We start from the raw sequence: 9,589 nt of genomic DNA, 5'->3' as shown, positions 1-9,589 counted from the left end.
GCAAATTCTTGGTCAGGTCTAGTCAAGGCTAGACTCAGAGAAAACAAATACACTGCTGATAAGAAGAGAGTATATAAAAAAATTGCATCACTATGGGCATAAATTATGATTGTTGTCCGGTGTTTCACCTTTATATCTGGGCCACCTCCTTTCCCTTTGGCTTGTAGTGACGCAAGGGTAAAACTAAACATCTCCTCGATACCGGGAGTGTTTATGTTCGATTCCTGTGAGCTACACAGGGGTTTGATGTTGCTGCTTGAATCCCCCATCTCTGCTGGGATAAGGAAAGATCAGGCTGTCACTGAAGCTGAAGGAGGAGATCATTGACAGGGAGAGGGACGTTCCTCTTAAGGTGTTTTTCTTAAGCTGGCACGTAGCATGCTAAGGGAGGAGCGGGATATGGCACACTCAGGCACCATTCCAGAAAGGGCGCTTTCCATGCAGCCAGCCACTGGGCTCTGGCCGAAGTCTGGAGCTTGGTTTTTTTGGAAACAAAAATAAACTAAATAGTGATAAGGGGCTGGGGGGGGGGTCTCGTCTTAGTTTTGTGGTTCGTTCTGGTTGTGCCCCCCGGGGTGGGGGGTGCGGCAGGGGGCGGAGGGGGTGGTGCGGCTCTCTTGCGCGCCACCATTCCCTTCCTAATCGCGGGGGGCGTCGGCTCTCTTTCCGCCCGGGTGCGAGCCCCAGCCACTACAAAGATGTGTTCTGCCGTGGTGCCCCCCCCACTCCCCGGCAGATGAGAAGATAGGAAATGGTGATGCTCTCTTATCTGCCTGCCGCCTGAACGAGCCTCCCCTCAACGCCGGTGATTTGTTGATCTGTGGGAAGGGAAGGTGGGAGCGATCAGCGGCCCCCACTCTCCGGTGCGGGGGTTTCCGGTGGAGCTTGAGTTCACGATCAGCGGGCACCCCATTGGTCCGCCGAGGCACCGATGGCTAAGCGGAGGGCCCGCAGCGGCGCGGGCAAGGTGGCTTAAGCCGAGCTGGTGCCGGTGGTAGGGACTGTAGAGTAAGGAAGGAAAAGGGGAGAATGTTTTTTTCTCTTTGTCTTTTCTTCAGGGAGGGGCTGAGGAGCGCGAAAAGAAAAAACCAGGGAAGGGGGGGGGCTAAGGAGCGACTTTGGTTATGCCCCCGCCTGACTTACCCCGCACCCGAGTGCGTGCCCGGGGCTGTGAAAGGCTTAGTGCAGGCTTGTGAAGGATAGGAGTGGGTAGAATGTGCTTTAGTGCCAGTTATGTTCTCTCGAGTCTCACTGGCTGCACCAGCGGCAGACCCGAGTGCTCAGATTTAAGCAGGTGTTGTCTCAGGTAGCTGGATCTATATCTAGTTTTCAATGCCTGCTAAGTGCTTCTCAGCTGCCACCGTCTCACTCAGCTACATCCTGATTATGAGTGGGTGACTGGGAAGAGGGTTGTAGCAGATTGCCATTTTGAGCGTGAGATGGTTCTCTTTGGCCGATTCTGCTGGTTTATGGTGGCGTTGTCCATGGGCTGCAGCAAGTGGCTGGGTGAATAACCAATGGTCTATTCCAAACTAGCCCTTCTTCAAGCGAGGAGTCTTTACGTCGTATTACAGCACTCCGCTTATAAAGTGTCTCTGACAGAGCTCTTCTCTCTCAACACGTGACACACTCTGATCCCTGGCTTAGACCGTTCTTATGAGGAAGACAGCCCAGAATGTATGCCCCTCTGTGTTATTTCTAGTGTAGAGAGAAGTGTTAATTCAGTGTATTCCCATACTCTGCGGGAGCCAGGTCGATCTGAATCACTTCACCAGTGGCTAGATGAGAGAGCGTTGGGATGAGAGCTGAGATTTCCCTCCGTGGATGACGTGGCAGGCAGAGGGCTGGGATGAGCAGTGGGACAGAGAGATGCCGCATGGTGAGCAGCTTCCAGTGCGGACATTGAGTCGCTGAGAAGGACCAGGGTGAGGAAATGAGACGTCCGTCTGACTCGCTGTGACAAACTCCACGCTGAGAAGAGGCAGCAATTGCTGAGATGTGGGATGTTGGTGTGGTTTGTTCAGGTGATGTGCATTTCAAATCTCACAAACATTCTCGTTCAGTAGGAAAAATACACATTAAGAGGTTGGGCTGTATCCTGGGGAGCAGGCGGATCAGACTGGTGAATGGCGCAGCTAGGTCGCTGTGCTTGGGAGAGTGGAGATTAGTACAGTGGCAGCCTGGGGGACCGTTGTGAATGATTTTCAGGTGACGCCAGACGCCAACGATCATTTCCAAACAACTGAGATGTGATGCCAGCCAATGCAACTGTCTGCTGCTCATTAAGGGCAAGGAGCGGCAGATCTGGCTGGACAATGATTTGTGGAATGCTGTGGAAACGAATCTGATCTCTCGGAGTGTACTTCCGGGGCTGGGGCCGGGCACAATACAGCACAAAAGAGGCGCCTGGCGAGTTCTCTGGCTGACGGTCTGTTCTGGGAATGCTCTTGCGAGTTGGTTAAGGGGATTTAGGAGGGGCAAAGTTTCAGGAGATTGCTGCGAATGATCCTCGGCGATGACTGTCTTCTGACCTCGCCTTTCCCTTGTGTAGTACCTACAGGGCACCATTGAAAGTCCTCAGATCAACCAGAGGTATTGGGAGATAGCCGGCAAGATTCCGATGCAATGAATGCTGCATCTCAGGTGTCGCGGAGAGCTGTATCCGACTAGTGACAGAAAAGATTTAAGGGTCCTAGTGAAGAATAAGGAACATGAGAGCTCCCAGTTGCCGGTGGCAAACATGGATAGTCGCCACCTTGGATGTACAACAAGGGAGCAGTTGAGTGGGGGACTAATCGTCTGTTGTATGTGGCATGTGCAGACACAGATGAATCTGTGTTCCAGTTCTGAGTTCACAGAAATGGAACGGGCAGCAGAGTGAGCACACAGTGATCTGATGGCCAGAATAAAGCCTTCCGGTGAGAATTTTAAGCATGAGATCTAGAACCCTCCCATCGATTTTGATGCCTTGTATTGGGGGAAAGCCAGATGGTTGAAGTCGTTCATATATGATGCTGCTCTTAAATATCCCACTAGTATCTCGGGAGGGCCCTGTGAAACAGCAGGCACTACGTTATAGAGTGTAAAATCAGCAGTCCAGTCAACTTGAATCCAAGGTTTGAAAAAGAGCTGCGCAGAAAGCACACTGGCTGTATAAATGTTGATGTCTAATAAGCTTGGAACTCTGAGGAGTTCAGAGACTGGAAAGAACGCATGTTGTGCAAGTGCATTTGAAAAGAGTAACAGAAGGTTCAGGTCATTTATAGGTCCGTCAGTCTCACAGATCAATCTTGGTAAGATAGTGGAGCGACTAAGGAACTCCATTCAATAAAAAATTAAGGGGGGTAATATAATAATGCCAGTCACCATTGAGCAATACAAAGGAATATCAAAAATTATTGATGGAAAATAGATCTGTCCTGTGCTGAGGTAAAGGCATTAGTGTTGAGTGTAAGACTTAGATGTTTTGTTAAGAGTTTGACGGCGATCGTGCACAAATTTGGTGAAAAATATTAGGCGATACAAAAGCTGACTGGCACACTTAAATGGATTAAAAGTGAGCTAAGTGATGGGGTTCCAACAGAATTGTAAACAGGGATTGGCACCAGTGTCTGTTTTAGGGTGTTTATAAAAATATAAAAATACTACAGACCAGTAATGGTCTAAATGGCACAGGTGTGCCTGCTGTCTCCTGGCACCTTTTTGTCTAGCTGAGGACATATGGTAGGCTAGTAGAAGACTCAACCTGATTCACCTGTCAATTTTCGCCTTTCAGCCCAGCTCGAGTGCAGACAGGAGTCCTAGGGACTGTGTGCAGGCAGGGATGGAGCTCAGGTGCGAGGCAAGGAGACTGGGCTTGATGTGTTCCATTGAGGCGAGACTAGGCAAACGCATAGGGGCAGCGATTTCGCGTCGGGGCGGCATTGATGGGGTGGGCAGCGAAGGCTCTGGTGGACCTGCGAGTGTGCCGTGCAGGTATCCGTTAGGTCCGCGGTCTGGTGGAGATGCCGCAGGTTGCTTGCAGACGTCACTGGATCCGCGTGGCTCCGTGGACTCCGAGGCCACGGGCAGGCAGCTCACCGGCGCGGACCAATGGACCTCCGCGAAATTAGCTGCAGCAGCTTCACTTGCGAGCATGAGAGGTGGCGGGCGGGCGGGGAATAGACCGTGCGGCCGTAGGGCGCAAAAACATCTAGCGTGGCTGTGCGACAGCAGGGGGGGAGAGTGGCTAGAGGCTACTCCAGAGACTATACAGAAGAGCTCGTATTGCCACAGTCCTTACCACAGGGTGCCCTGCGGATATGAGATGCTGGACCAACCGGATCCACGTCATAAGGGATGGACAGGCTACTTTCATGACCACAAAAAGCAAACCCGCAATGGCCCCGCATCCTGCATGGCATGGTAGGGCGAGCGTGGAGGGGAAGCAGGGCACAAAGGGCTGGCTCAGAGCGTCATTTAGATTTGCCAGCATCTGCACCAGCGGGGAGATGGCAGGCAGCTGCAAAGCGGAGCCAGGGACAGGCGGTTAGGATTATGGATTTCACACGTCTGGAAAGGCCTAGACGTTACAGGTAGTAGATGATTCCAGTAGGGTATCACAGAGGTAGGAAAGAAAAGATCACAATACTGTTTGCGGCCGTAGGGTTCTCTTACGGACAGTCTGAGGCCTGCTTTTGGCTACGCCGCAGGGGCAGCATGCGCTTGTGGCAAGGAACGGTACATCGTCACGTCAAACACTGAAGTAAGGGGGCTGTTGGCTGTTGGGGAATCAGTCCTGTCTGACAATGCCACACACCAGGTTAAAGATGTTAAAGAACTTATTTGTAGCACTACTGTCTGCAAGAATCACTATCATAGCAGGGGTAACATATTGCTGTGTTGTTCTAGCATGTAGTCCCCAATTCCTAGTGTGTCTGGGGATCGCTGCTGGGCTGTGATGTTTCTCTTCTGCTTTGCGAGTAACAGCCCTTCCCTCCATGTCTCAGATCGTCTCTCCCATGAACTGTTCTACTGCTGGGTTTAGAAAGCATTTGCGGAGTGGAAAATGCCATTTCTGGGGGATTGTTCCCAAGCTGCCGTACTTTGTGTTCAAACACATCCCAAGCTTCCTTGGTGAAAATAAGACCAAAGTTTCTATGCAATGTACAGGAAGAAGGTCATTGTTCACCCCAGATGGGACTTGAACCCACAATCTCTGACTTAGAAAGCCATTGCCTTATCCATTAGGCCACTGGGGCCCTGAAGGGCAGTTGGAGAAGAGACAGAATTCCCTTTCATAAGTGGACATTCCTCACATTCACTCAGAAGCCAAGTACCCCATTTAATGGCCTTACAGACAGGGCCGGTGCTTGCATTTAGGTGGTTTAGGCAATCGCCTAGGGCGCCAGCATTATTAGGGGGCGGCATTTTGCTGGAAGGTGCGGCAGGTGGCTCCAGTGGAGCTGCCGCAGTGGTGCCTGCAGACGGTTGGCTGCTCGTGCTGCTGCCGTGGACCTCCTGCAGGAACGACTGCGGCAGCTCCACCGGAGCCGCGGGAGCAGCTGACCAATCGCAAGCAGGACTGTGGAGCCGGTGGACCAGCACGCGGGGCGGCAAAATGTCTGTGCGCCTAGGGAGCTCAAACCCCTAGCGCCAGTCCTGCTTACAAAAATGTCTGCATCCCCTGGCAGCGAGGCAACTGGGCAGGTCGCTGACAGAGCTGAGCATCACCTTTCTGCCAGCCATCTTTAGAGAAGAACCCCATCCTAGAGTCACCTCTCCCTCCTTCAGCACCTCCACGTCTATGGCTCTGAGTGGCAGTAGGATGATAAGGGGGCAAATCCGGGGCTGGAAGAGGGGTAAGATCAGGCTGCAAGGAGTAACCAGGTGGAGCAGACCCAGAGGGAGGCTGTGGGCTGCTGGTCAGTTTAGATCAAAGTTGCACAGCGACCTGGCACCCAGGGTTATACCGTGTCAGGAAAGCGCGGCCATGCTGCCTAAGTCTGAGTCACCTCCGCAGCCTGGCTCGCCCCAGCTGATGGCGAGCAGAGCCACGCAAGTCAATGGCAGTTTGAGTCGGGAGCCTTGGCTATTTCCCCTGACAGCCACACAGAGCTGCCTAGCGCCCCGAGAGCCTCCCTCGTGTTCTCCCGCAGCAGCCGCCTGCCGGTGTGGATGGGAAAAGGGGACCAGGAAGCAGTGCGGCCTCACTACGGGACAGGAGGTCCTCGTCACGCCCAGACCTGCCTCTTGCCTTCAGCCCAGGCAGCCAGAGGTGCCAGGGAGCTCCCTGGCAGGCCGCTGCCTCGCCTCAGCCACCTCTTGCCTCATGGCCCAGGCTCTTGGTGCTCTGCTGGTCACTGCCTCGCTTGAATGCCCAGAGCAAAAAGAAACAAGCACAGGCAGGGCCGGCGTTAGGCCAATTGCACCAATTCAGGCCCCACAGCCAGTGAGAATCTCTTCCCTGGCTAGAGACTCCTTTTTAATTTTTACTCACCCGGCAGCGCTCCAGGTCTTCAGCAACACTTCAGGGGTGGATTCTTTGCTTGTTCTGGGTCTTCAGCCGCACTTCAGTGTGGCTGAAGACCTAGAGCAGGTGAAGGATCTGCCCCCAAAGACTCAGAGCACCATCCAGTGAATGCAAGCCCCACATGTTTTTTTTTAGGGGTCATCCCTGCTGGAGCCCTGTCGAAATTGTTTGAATTGGGCCCCGCACTTCCTAAAGCTGACCCTGAGCCCAGGCAAAGCAGAGAATGGTTTTGATCTATCAACTGCTGGGTTACATGCCTAGCACACTTCTGCTGCACTACTGTGCTGGCTTTTCACCCACGCTCTCCAGCTCCCAGTCTCCAGTATCCACACTAGCACCTTGTGAGCTCTAGCGCTGGCAGGCAGATGCACTGGTTTTTGCTGGTGCTACCAGCAGGGGATCGGCGTCATGTACCACCCAGTAACAGCCAAACACACTGACCCATTGCACCACAGAGACACATGAATACAAATCTGCTGTTACCAAGGCTGCTGCCTAGCAGACTGTGCATCTGCCTGCCAGTGCTAGTGTCACAAGGTGTAGTGTGGAGGCTGCGGTGCTGGCTGTACTTGTGAAATCCAGCAGAATGGTGCAGCAGACGCATGCTGGGCCCATACCCAGCAATTGATGGATCAAAACCATCCTCTGCTAAGATGTGCTTGTTTCCTTTTGCTCTGGGACTTCAAGTGAGGTGGTGACCAGCAGAGCAGCAAGAAGTGCCTGAGGCGAGCCGGGGAGCTCCCGCACCTCTGCTGCTGGGCGAAGGCAAGAGGCAGGCCTGGGCGTGGCGAGGCCTCCTTCCCGAATGAGCCCCACTGCTTCCTGTCCCCTTTCCCACCCACATGCAGCGGCTGCTGTGGGAGAACACGAGGGCTCTCAGGATGCAAGGCAGCGCTGTGTGGCTGTCAGGGGAAAGAGCCTTTTCTCTAAAGATGGCTGGCAGAAAGGTGATGCTCAGCTCTGTAAGTCCTCCCAGTAGCCTCGCTGCCAGGGATGCAGACAGTTCTGTAAGGTGCAGAAGAGGGTATTTGGCTTCCAATTAATATGAGAAATATGCATTAAGAGATGGAATTCCATTCTTGCCTAATGGACAAGGCAAATGGCTTTTTAAGTCAGAAATTGTGGTTCAAGTCCCTTCGGGTATAAAACTGCCTTCTTCCTGTATTGCAAGAAACCTTGGCCTTATTTCACCAAGGGCAAGGAACCGTTGGCCTTATTTTCCACCCAAGGAAGCGGGAGATGGTTGAACACAAAATACTGGATCTAGGAAAAATCCCCCAGAAATGGCATCTTGACAAATGCTTTCTAAACCCAGCAGTAGCAAACAGTTAATACTAGTGTTTGTCTGAGACCAGGGGGAAGGGGAGTGTTTACCCCAACACCTCAGTGAGTGAAACAGATGGAAAGAGCAAGGCTGTCCTGAAAGAGAATGATCTGTCTGGAGACAAAGCAGCCCTGAGAATGAGCAATGGTGAAAAGAGGTTCAAATGTGTGTTAGAGGTTAGTTAGTGTCAGAGGTTTTATCCCTTCACCCTCCATTACCGGGTCCTTCTTGTGTACACACAGAGCAGAGCAGTACCCAAAGTCCAAAGGTCAAAACAATAAGTTTATTGGATTGAACTTCAGCAAGCAATGATTCCAGTTTCCTCCTCAGTGCCCCATCCCAGCCCTGACGCCACAGAGCCTTGCCTGTGTCCTCTTCCTATTCTCCCCCTTAGCAAAACATAGGACATATGGTGACACATCTCCTGATAGGGGCAGGCATCAAGGTGGAAGGTGCTGATATTCCATTGCCCACTGCCCCTTGCATAGTACAGTGCCTGCACTTCTCTCGTACGGGCGGCCACACCTGTTCCAGTTAGTGCTCCAGACTTCCGCTATAGTGGGCCCGAGAAGTTGGGTCCGGGTTGTCTAGCACAGGGTAGAGGGGCTTACCCATTTCTTCTAGTTATTTCCATAGGCAACGTAACACAAGTATGCTTAGCAACAACGCCAGCCGCTGTAATAATCCACAGCAACACCGAGAGACCTGAGCACTGCAGCATGGTCCAGCATCCTGGCCACCACCGACACACCTCCTCTTCCTCCTTGATGGGTAAAGCTCTTAGCATGTCCAGTTGCTGGCAGTTCAATACGCTGCCGCGAAGGTTTTCCTGCTTTTGTCCATATCATAAGTCCATTGAATGTCCACAGAGACATTAGACCAGCGACCGCCCGCAGCACGACTGGGCAGCTCCACCGGAGCTGCGGGGGTGGCAAAACGCGCTGTCTGCCTAGGGCATCAGAAAACCCTGGCACCGCTCTGGGGTGGAAGATGTGGGGATTGTTTCCAAGATCCAGGACTTTGTGTCAAACGTCCCAGCTCCTCGGTGAAACACCAAGGTTCCTTGCAATATACAGATGGGACTTGAACCCACAATCTCTGACTTAGGAAGCCATTTACCATCCATTAGGCCACTAAAAGACACTTGAAGAAGGAATGGAAATTCCCTCTCATACGTGCACATCTCTACATTCACTCAGAAGCAAAATACCGATTAATCACCTTAAGAAATGTTCTGCATCCCCTGGCAGTAAGGCAACAGCAATTCCTGACAAGAGCCTCAGCCTTTGTGAACACCACACCCACAAGCAGCCAAGAAGAGGTTCCAGCCCTGAGGGAGCAGGACTTTCACCATGAAGGTAAAACTGCACAAGCCACAACCGTGAAAGGACTTAGAACCCTCAATCACCTGATCAAAGTCAGACACTTAGCCATTAGGCCGTGTCACACAGGAAAAGGCCCTCAGGCCACTTGTTGGAAAAGCAGACACTGACGCATCCAAACGAAGTGGGGATTCACCCACAAAGCTCATGCTCCATACATCTAGTCTATAAGATGCCACAACATCTTTGCTGCTTTGCAGACACTGTGTCTCAGGTCAGCTACGGGGGTGGCCGAGACTCTCTGAGCACAGAAGTTGAGTGCCCAGTGAGATGTGAACTTAATTATCTGGAGCCGGGTGCCCTGCCGGGCTTGCAGACACACTCTCTCTCTTCTTCCCTCTGAAGCCACCAAAAAATTGTGATGAGACCCCC

At 52.4% G+C, this 9,589-nt stretch overlaps 1 non-coding gene across 1 annotated transcript; it reads right to left on the bottom strand.

Annotated features, from left to right (window-relative positions):
• Positions 1-5,167: 5,167 nt before the first annotated feature.
• TRNAR-UCU (transfer RNA arginine (anticodon UCU)) lies at positions 5,168-5,240 on the bottom strand. Its single transcript has one exon. It is a non-coding gene; the product is annotated as a tRNA-Arg (tRNA).
• Between the last annotated feature and the right edge of the window lie 4,349 nt (positions 5,241-9,589).

This window comes from Chelonoidis abingdonii, chromosome 6 (assembly GCF_003597395.2).
Source record: "Chelonoidis abingdonii isolate Lonesome George chromosome 6, CheloAbing_2.0, whole genome shotgun sequence".
In the NCBI taxonomy this organism is placed as follows: Eukaryota; Metazoa; Chordata; order Testudines; family Testudinidae; genus Chelonoidis; species Chelonoidis abingdonii.
Note: the sequence above shows the minus strand (reverse complement) of the source record. Positions and strands in the feature narration are given on the sequence as shown.